The sequence below is a fragment of the Triticum aestivum genome, chromosome 2B (assembly GCF_018294505.1).
Source record: "Triticum aestivum cultivar Chinese Spring chromosome 2B, IWGSC CS RefSeq v2.1, whole genome shotgun sequence".
NCBI lineage: Eukaryota > Viridiplantae > Streptophyta > Magnoliopsida > Poales > Poaceae > Triticum > Triticum aestivum.
Genome location: NC_057798.1, coordinates 507,529,366 through 507,539,817, shown reverse-complemented (window position 1 = coordinate 507,539,817; position 10,452 = coordinate 507,529,366).

The window sequence follows — 10,452 nt, the reverse complement described above, 5'->3', positions numbered from 1 at the left end:
CTCTCTATAGATATGATAAAGTTGAAACCCCATCTACTAAATTTCATAGCCAATGCTTGGATGAATTTGATGACTTTATGGATAAACAAGCAGATTTCAATGATTATGTTAGTAGACAATTGAAAAATAATGCTTATATGATTGGATGCTTGAGTGATTATATGTCTACAATTAAGGGTGAACTTAAACTCACTAGTAAACATGTTTCTATGGTCACCACTCAAGCCTAACAAGTACTTAAGGCTCAGAATGAATTGCTAGATGAATTAAATAATAAACATGATTTTGCTGTTAGAGTGGCTACTAGAACTGGTAAAATGACTCAGGAACCTTTGTATCCTGAAGGCCACCCTAAGAGAATTGAACAAGATTCTCAGAAAAATAATTTAGATGCTTCTAGTTCTTCTAAAAATAAGAAAAAGAAAGATGATAGGACTTTGCATGCTTCTAGTGAACCTAATGAAGGAACACCTGAGAATCCTAATGATATTTCTATCTCTGATGCTGAAACACAATCCGGAGACGAACATGAACCCGATGATAATGCTAATAATGATGTTCATGTAGATGCTCAACCGAGTAATAACAATGATATAGAAATTGAACCTGCTATTGATCTTGATAACCCACAATCAAGAAATCAACGTTATGATAAGAGAGACTTTGTTGCAAAGAAACATGGTAGGGAAAGAGAACCATGGGTTCAGAAACCCATGCCTTTTCCTCCTAAACCATCCAAGAAAATGGATGATGAGGACTTTGAGCGCTTTCCTGAAATGATTAGACCTATTTTCTTACGTATGCGCTTAACTGATATGCTTAAAACAAACCCTTATGCTAAATACATGAAAGATATCATTACAAACAAAAGAAAAATACCTGAAGCTGAAATCTCCACCATGCTTGCCAACTATCCCTTTAAAGGTGGAATAACTAAGAAACTCGGTGATCCCGGAGTACCCACTATACCTTGCTCCATAAAAAGAAATTATGTTAAAACTGCCTTATGTGATTTAGGAGCCGGTGTTAGTGTTATGCCTCTTTCCTTGTATCATAGACTTGAATTAAGGAAGTTGACACCTACTGAGATATCCCTGCAAATGGCTGATAAATCAACTACCATACGTGTCGGCATTTGTGAGGACGTGCCTGTTGTTGTTGCGAATGTTACTATCTTAACATACTTTGTCATTCCTGATATTCCTGAGGACGACAGTATGTCGATTATCCTTGGTAGACCCTTTTTAAATATACCGGTGCTGTTATTGACTGCAACAAGGGCAATGTCACCTTTCATGTTAATGGAAATGAGCATACAGTACACTTTCCGAGGAAACAACCTCAAGTTCACAGCATAAATTCTATTGGGAAAATTCCATCAATTATATTTGGAGGTTTTGAATTTCCTCTTCCTATTGCAAAGAAAAAGTATGATATTCTTATTATTGGGGATGTTCATATCCCCGTTGAGGTAACCTAGTGTCACTTCGTAATTTCTTCGGTTTCATGCGATTCCGAATGAGTTTGTTAACAAGACTTGATCAACCTTGTTAGTGGATTCCTTTGGATGATCATGAGATGGATGAAATTAGAAGGCACAACCTTCTGTACCCTTTCTTGACTTTCTGTTACTTAGACTAAATAAAATAGAAACAGTATATTTTGTCTGTTTTCTGAATTATCTATGCAATAAAAAATATCCCGAAAATAAAAGTTCTCCAAATGCCATGCCAATTTAATATGATTTTTTCTGGAATATTTGAGAATATTTGGCACTGAGAACATAGCAGGGGGAGCAAGCACCTGGCCACGAGGGTCCAAGGTGCGCCCACCCCTACAGGGCGCGCCCCTGCCTCGTGGGCCCATGGTGGCTCCCCTCCACCTGCACCCACACACTCCATCTTCCTCCCAAAAAATCCCCATCTTGCTCAAGCATGAGTTCCAACCCGTTTTGCTGCGATTTTCGATCTCCTTGCTCAAAACTCCTTTCACAAAACTGCTTTGGGAGATTGTTGCTTGGTATGTGACTCCTCCAATGATCCAATTAGTTTTTGTTCTAGTGCTTTATTCATTGCAAATTCTTGCTGCCTTGGTGACCCTGTTCTTGAGCTTGCATCTTAAATTTATGAGGTCCCAAGTAATTCTAATGCATGATATAGGCTCTAGGCACTTATGGGAGTGGTTGCTATCAATTATATTGAGTTTTTTACACTTTTATTTTGAAGTTACTAAAAATTTCAGAAATTTTCGGAAAAAGATGAAGAGGTTGTTCTTGAGGGGCTCTTCCAGCCAAAGCTCCAAGCATAAGCAAGCTAAGGAGAAAGAAAAGGCCAAGTATAATCTTCCTCGCATAGCGGAAGTAAGGCCTTGTGAGTGGCCATGGGATAACTTCTTGAGAGCAGCCGAGATTTATGAAGTCTTTTATTCTTTGGCTGAAAATGCGGGCCTCACCGACTTCCTCCTCGACCGGATGGAACAGTATCTCTTACTTACCAATAATTTCATGCAAAACTTTTATTATTATCCTAAGAATTCACCTCCTTCAGTATCCTTTCATTTATATGATGAGGCTAAGGAAATGTCATTACGTAATTTTTGCGTGGTTTGTAGAATATCCTTTGAGGGTAGCTTAGATGAACCACATCGTAAAGATGTGGATGGTTTCGTTGATAGTATTACTGTAGGGGAACCAAAGAAGGGTTCTGATGCAAGAATCACTAGCATACACTTCCCTGTTTTACGCTACTTTGCCATATTTGCTAGTCGATGCTTAATTGGACGTGGAAATAGTGGAAACTTCCGTGTTCCTGATATTATTATTCTGCTCCATACCTTATTCGGTGATAACACTTTTAGTATGGGTGCTGTTATTGCTAAACGGTTAAGCTTAAACCGTACAAAGGGCCCCATCTTTGGAGGTATCTATGCTGCTCGCCTTGCTAAACATTTCGAGATACCTATTAGGCATGATGAGAAAGAGATACCTATTAGCCTCATCCATCATCTTATCAGTGGGATCCGGAGGAGATCTCCAGCCAGTGGCAGTACGAAGACACTACTTAGTACACCAGGGAGAGTAGCCATGATCCTCGGCCATAGACTAACTTAGGCCAAAAGCCTAAGCTTGGGGGAGTACGTATTCCTCATCAACTTTTCATTCATGTTCACACACTCATTCTAGTGTCGGTACTCATACTCTTTCATTGTACTATCCATGCTAGTTGAATTTCTTTTTCTAGTTTTCTCCTTGTGTGTTCGATAAACCTTAAGAAAACCCAAAAAAATTAGTTAGTTTAATTTCCGTGCCTATAGTAGTAATAATTAAAAGAAGAAAACCCAAAAAGATTTCTCGTTCTTATTTTTCTTGTTGGGAGCTTTCCTGTGTAAATAGTTTTATTTCTTTTCTTTTCTTTGGGGGTCAAGAGTAGAAGACCATAATGAAAATGTCTAGTGGCTCTTATATGCATGATTGTTGATTTAACCAAGAGCCCATATTATCTTGTCTTCTCCCTTGAATTGAATGCTTGCAGATTCCAGCGTAGTCCAATGCACGTGCACTCTTATTATTATACACATCATTCCGTCGTGCAAGTGAAAGGCAATAATGATGATATATGATGAAATGATTGGGATGAGAGAAGCTGGTATGAACTCGACCTCTCCTATTTTTGTAAATATGATGAGTTCATCATTCTTGATTCAGTCTATTATGAATAAACATGTTTGCAATGACAATTAGATATTATAGTTGCTTATGCCATGCTTAATTAGCTAGGAGCTTATAATGGTTTACCTTGCATGCCAACATGTTATTAAAATGGTTGTGATGTGGTATGATAGGGTGTTATCCTCCTTTAAATGAATTGAGTGACTCGACTCGGCACATGTTCACGCATGTAGTTGAAACAAAAATTAACATAGCCTTCATGATATTTATGTTCATGGTGGATTATATCCTACTCATGCTAGCACTCGGTGTTGATTAATTTTAATGCATGTTCATGACTGTTGTCGCTCTCTCAGTTGGTCGCTTCCCAGTCTTTTGCTAGCCTTCACTTGTACTAAGTAGGAACACTGCTTATGCATCCAAACTCCATAAACCCCCAATGTTATTCCATATGAGTCCATCATACCTTCCTATATGCGGTATTTACCTGCCGTTCCAACTAAATTTGTATGTGCCAAACTCCAAACCTTCAAATGAAATTCTGTTTTGTATGCTCGAGCAGCTCATGTATCAACTAGCTAGGGCTATCTGTATCTTCCATGCTAGGTGGGTTATTCTCAAGAGGAGTGGACTCCTCTCCTCATTCACAAGAAAATGGCTAGTAACCGGGATGCCCAGTCCCATGATTCAAAAGATCAAAGCAAATCAAAATAATTAAACAAAACTCCCTGTCGGTGTCAAAACCGGCGGATTTCGGGTAGGGGGTCCCGAACTGTGCGTCTAGGCGGATGGTAACAGAAGACGAGGGACATGATGTTTTTACCCAGGTTCGGGCCCTCTTGATGGAGGTAAAACCCTACGTCCTGCTTGATTAATATTGATGATGTGGGTTACAAGAGTAGATCTACCACGAGATCAAGGAGGCTAGACCCTAGAAGCTAGCCTATGGTATGATTGTTGTTCGTCCTATGGACTAAAGCCATCTGGTTTATATAGACACCGGAGAGGGCTAGGGTTACACAGAATCGGTTACAATGGTAGGAGATCTACATATCCATATCGCCAAGCTTGCCTTCCACGCCAAGGAAAGTCCCATCCGGACACCGGACGAAGTCTTCAATCTTGTATCTTCATAGTCTTGGAGTCCGACCGATGATGGTCGTTCGGCTATCCGGACACCCCCTAGTCCGGGACTCCCTCAGTAGCCCCTGAACCAGGATTCAATGACGACGAGTCCGGCGCGCATGTTGTCTTCGGCATTGCAAGGCGGGTTCCTCCTCCGAATAATTTATAGAAGATTGTGAACACCAGGATAGTGTCCGGCTCTGCAAAATAAATTCCACATACAACCGTAGAGAGAACAATATTACACAAGTTCAATCTGCTGACGTATTTTGTGGCGTAACATCACACCACTACCAAGCCTTCAAATTGTTTTTATTGTTCCATCTCAGCGCGTTTAGCGAGGCGGTTTCCTTGGCACGTCTTGTCGAAGCAGAGATCGTGTTCCCCTTATTCCGGGATTCCCATCAATACGGACGTGGGTAACCCAACCGTGCCATTGATTGCGGCGCTTGGGAGATAAGCGAGTTTTATCAGGCCGGTGGGGACGCATGTTTCCGTCCGCCCATATAAGGGGATAAAGATCCAACCTTTTTACCTGCGCCTTCTTCCTCCTTGGCTTATCCATCTCTGCGAACTCGAGCTCTAGCGCCCAAGCCCGCACATCTCACCTCAACCTTCTCCAAATATGTCCGGAGCGGGAGGCAAATGGATGGCCTCCTCCGTCACGGAGGGGCATATCCAGAATCTGCGCAGCGCTGGATACTTGTCCAGCGACATCGCGCATCGGCTCCCCGACAAGGGAGAGCTCATCCCCACCCCTAGGCCCCATGAGAGGGTAGTATTCCTTCCCCATTTCCTCCGCGGACTGGGCTTCCCACTTCATCCCTTTGTCCGGGGGCTCATATTCTACTACGGCCTAGATTTCCATGATCTGGCCCCGAATTTTATCCTCAACATCTCAGCGTTTATCATCGTGTGCGAGGCCTTCCTCTGCATCCAGCCCCACTTCGGCTTGTGGCTCAAGACCTTCAGTGTCAAGCCGAAGGTTGTGAAGGGCAGCCAAGCGGAGTGCGGAGGCGCCATGGTGGGCAGGATGTCCCACGTTACTTGGCTGGAGGGTACTTTCGTGGAAACCATTAAGGGGTGGCAATCGGGGTGGTTCTACATCACCGAGCCGCGTGACCCTGATTGGGTAGCGGCCCCCGAATTCAGATCCGGTATCCCTACACGGCTCACCTCCTGGAAAGAGAGTGGACGGATCTGGGGGGATTCGGAGGAGCTGACCGGACTCCAAGCCTGTATCCAGAAGCTGGTGGACAAGAAGCTCAAGCTTGTCAACGTAGTCCAGGTCATGCTCATCCGCCGGATTCTCCCGTGCCAACGACGGGGCTTCAACATGTGGGACTTCGATCTGGCGCAGCACCAGACTTTGAATGGGCTCTTCGACACTATGTACGAAGAGGTCTGGAAGGTGATGTTCAAGGGGGACGAGGCTCCCGCATCCGCTACCGAAGATCGCGGATTCAGCTCGCAGCGTCCAGCTGACGAGGTAAGTGATATTGTCCTTTACGGGACGCTTGTTATTCATAGTTTGACTCTATGCGGGATCTAAACTCCCTTTCCTTTGACAGGACTGGCTGAAGAAGGCCGCACAGGCTATCTGTCCGACCCCATTGCCAGAGGACCCAGCTGACGCCTGCCTAACGGGGCTGCTGGCTCCGGCACCCCATGTGGTGCCGGAGAAGAAGGCCAAGAAGAAGGCCACGGGGACTCGGAAGAGTTCCCATTTTCAGGTGCTATCGGACGATGAATCCGAGGCCGACTCCTCCCACCAAGGCGAGGAGGAGAAGAAGAAAGCCTCTCCCCCAGCGGGGGGAGGGAAGAAAAGGAAGGTCTCCCAAACAAGGGTGGCCGAAGGGTCCAAGAGGGGAAAAACTCTTCCCCCGGACTGTTCCGCCAACGCCAGTGACGACGACGAGGACTGGCCTCCAAGGGCCAAGCCTCTGGCGAGATTGTAAGTATCCGGACTCCCGAATAACTTCAAGGTTTTCGTTTTCCGCCACATTATGTCTTTCTAATGCCGCATACAACCCTGCAGTCCGCCTAAGGATGATCTCCCCACTTCGTCGAGCGGGTCCTTAGGGGCGTCGGATATGGATTCTCTTCCGACTGCCTCCACCCCCCGTGATACAGACAATGCTGAGGTGGGATCCCAGGAAGGGACCCACCAAGAGGAGAGGGCCCCGGAGGTGTCGCAGGACAACCTCCCGGACTTTGCACCGGACTCAGCCCCGGAACCCATAGTGGCTCCGGAGTCCGGCGGGCGACCCCTTCGTAAGAAGGGAAAGACCGCGACGCCGGCTGCCTCCGTCCAACCGGAGGTGCCAGATAATTTGCTAGAGGCGCTCAATAGAGCCTCTATTGAAGAGGAACACCCACTGTTATGAGTGCGGTGATTCAAAAAGTTCAGCTCGCCAAGAACGGGCTGACGGAAGCCTGCAGCAGCCTTCTAACTGGCTTTGAGGTAAGAATTTCAATATATGTAAAATGGTACCGCATAGACAGTAGCCCCTGATGCTCGGTTCGGTGTTCGGAAAGAAAAACTGGACTGAGGATCTTTAGAAAGATAAACGTAGGAGTCATGAAAATAAGTCAATATGGGATTGCAGGCTGTGCTACTGACCTCTGTCGCACTGACTGCGGAGGTCAAAACTTTGAAGGAAAACCTCGAGCGGTCCGAGAACGAGCTCGGCCATGCCAAGAAGCAGCTCGAGGAAAAAGAAGGTGAGTAATACCTTACGAAAATTGTACCTTACAGAAAAGGATTTGGTTGCAAGAAAAATGACAAGGATAACTGGGGTATTGCAGGGGCCACTAACGAGGTGGCGACCCTGAAGGAGGCGGTGGCCGCGGCCGAACGCAATGTGGCTGTGGAGCGCACCGAGCGAGAGAAACAGGAGGCGCGGGTGGCGGAGGTACAGCAAGAGCTCCAGGATCTCGTGAGGAAACATGAGAGCCTGGAGCGTGACTCCAAGACTCAAGAGTCTGAGCTTGCAACGGCTCTTGAGAGTGCCAAAGCCTCTAAGGCTGAAGCCTACAAGGCCCTCCAGGAGATCGAGGCGGTAAAGAAAATAGCAGCGGGTAAGGCATTTTTCATGCAAAGTAAGCATGTGAGTGTTAATTACCTGTAGCTTACCCGAATTCGGAGCTCTCCAGGAGCGTTCGCAGATCTTCCTTGCAGGGTGTGCGATGCTTCCGCATTTTACCGGGCCGAGGAGGGGAGCTCGATGGAGAAGGTCTTCTGGTCTCAGTATGCTGAGGTCGAACATCCGGTGCCCCTTAGCGACCAGCTGAAGCAGCTGGTCGAGCTCCACAAGGCGGCCGAACAGGCCATGAAGGGCCTCATAGTTCGGCTGTGGCCTAAGGAGGCCATTCCTGGGAGCTACTTCGGCCTGGTGGCGCGGCTGGTGGATGCGTGCCCGTGGGTTGAAGTCATCAAGCACTCCGCCTGTATTGAAGGTGCGCATCGGGCCCTTGCCCGCGCAAAGGTGCACTGGGGCAAGATGGATGCCCAGAAGCTTGTGACGGACCCCCACCAGAGGGCAAGGAGCATCGCATGCCCGAGATGTATTATAGGAGTGTGCTGAAGGGCGCCCGCACTATTGCGGGTGAGTGCTCCAAAGATGTAATATTTGAGTAGACTCGCATTTTGTTATCCTATGCACTGAAAACTTGGTTCATATGCGCTAAGCAACGCTTGTTAATTTAAAATATTACCTTCTATGTGGCTGTTTATCAAATCTGAGAGATGGCAAGTCGTCGGCTTCAGCCCCCATGCCACGAGTGCTGGGGTGTTCGGGATAAACTCGAGCACTCTTGTTCCCATTTTTGGGTCCATCTAGGGAGGCGCTCAACACAACGAACAAGGAAACCGGACTTATAATGCTTGAACACTCTCACTTAGCCATAGAATTCTATAATTTTAAATTTTGGCGAAGCCCCTAGTTTTCGGAAGGCCGAATTTGGGGCGCTATCCACGCCTTGGGCGGACAGAATCCGGCTCCTCGCTCGAAGCGGCATAAGTCTTTAGGGACTCGCAAAGAACCTCATGAACAGCGACCAGCTCAGTCATTTTTAGCTTTCTCCACTGAGGCGTTAACCCAGCTCAACTGGGGCGCAATCGCAGTGGTTCTCCCAGTGCAACCTTAGCCGATAAAACAGAACGTAAGGTACCAAAACATGGGAGCCGGGCAAACCCAACTATTGACCCAAGAACATGATTCGGAGCCGATGCATATAATGCTATAAGTTCGGGGTGCCGCACTTGTGAAAGTGTTCGGACTTATCACACCATAATGCGGGAAACATAAGCCCCTAGTGTATTTAGCCGTACCAAAACATACGGATGCAACATGTCATAGATGAACATATGTGTAAGAAAGAAATGCAATTAGAAGCAAAAATGTGATGCATTGCTTTATTCAATAAAAACTGCTGTAAGTGCAGGACGATACAAGTGGTGCGGTAAGCAAGGGATGGGACTGTTTAACATGTCCCCCTCCAGGGGTAGGCTACGGAATAATGCATAAAACAGATTTAATGCTCATGATGGAGACTACCTGGGTTTTCGTTGTAGCCTTTCTCCTTCCCTGGCTGTTGCATCGTGGGTTCGGCATGTCTGCTGCCGGACAGGGCCTCTGACGAACGGAGTCCTGTAGGTAAAAAATAAAAGGAAAAGAAAAAGAAACGACACACTTAAGAGCCCCTGGTGCGGTTGAGCCGCAGTCTGGGCTTATCGTGGTCGAGCCCCTTGCCCCATGCCCATGGTATCTTCAGAGTGTAATGGAGTACGCGAAGGGTCTGTCTTAATGTTTTACAGGGGCTGGGGTTGGGGCCGCACTGCTACGCGTGCTCGGAACGTGCCAGGTGGTCGTGTTGTAGGTTAATCTGGGCACGCTTAGCTGTGTCCGGCCACTTGGCAGCCGGACTCGAGAATTGCCTTAAAAGGCTGCTTTGTACTTCTGCCACGAGAGCCGTTGTATGTTCCTCCGTTCGAAGGGAGCGTTCAGTGTTTCCGTTGACCATGATGACTCCTCTAGGGCCTGGCATCTTGAGCTTGAGGTATGCGTAGTGCGGCACCGCGTTGAACTTTGCGAACGATGTACGTCCGAGCAAGGCATGATAGCCGCTGCGGAATGGGACTATGTCGAAGATTAACTCCTCGCTTCGGAAGTTATTCGGGGATCCGAAGACCACTTCCAGTGTAACTGAGCCTGTACAATTGGCTTCTACACCTGGTATGACTCCTTTAAAGGTCGTCTTGGTAGGTTTAATCCTTGAGGGGTCTATGCCCATTTTGTGCACCGTGTCCTGATAAAGCAGGTTTAGGCTGCTGCCGCCGTCCATTAGGACTCTGGTAAGATGAAATCCATCGATGATTGGGTCTGGAACCAATGTGGCAAACCCACCATGGCGAATGCTGGTGGGGTGGTCGCTTCGGTCAAAGGTGATCGGGCAAGAGGACCATGGATTGAACATCGGGGCAACTGGCTCCATCGCGTATACATCCCTGAGTGCACGCTTCCGCTCCCTTTTGGGTATGTGCGTGGCATACATCATGTTCACTGTCCGCACTTGTGGGGGGAAACCCTTCTGTCCTCTATTGTTCGGCGGTCGGGTCTCTTCCTCGTCGTCGCTATGTAGCCCCTTGTCGTTGTTTT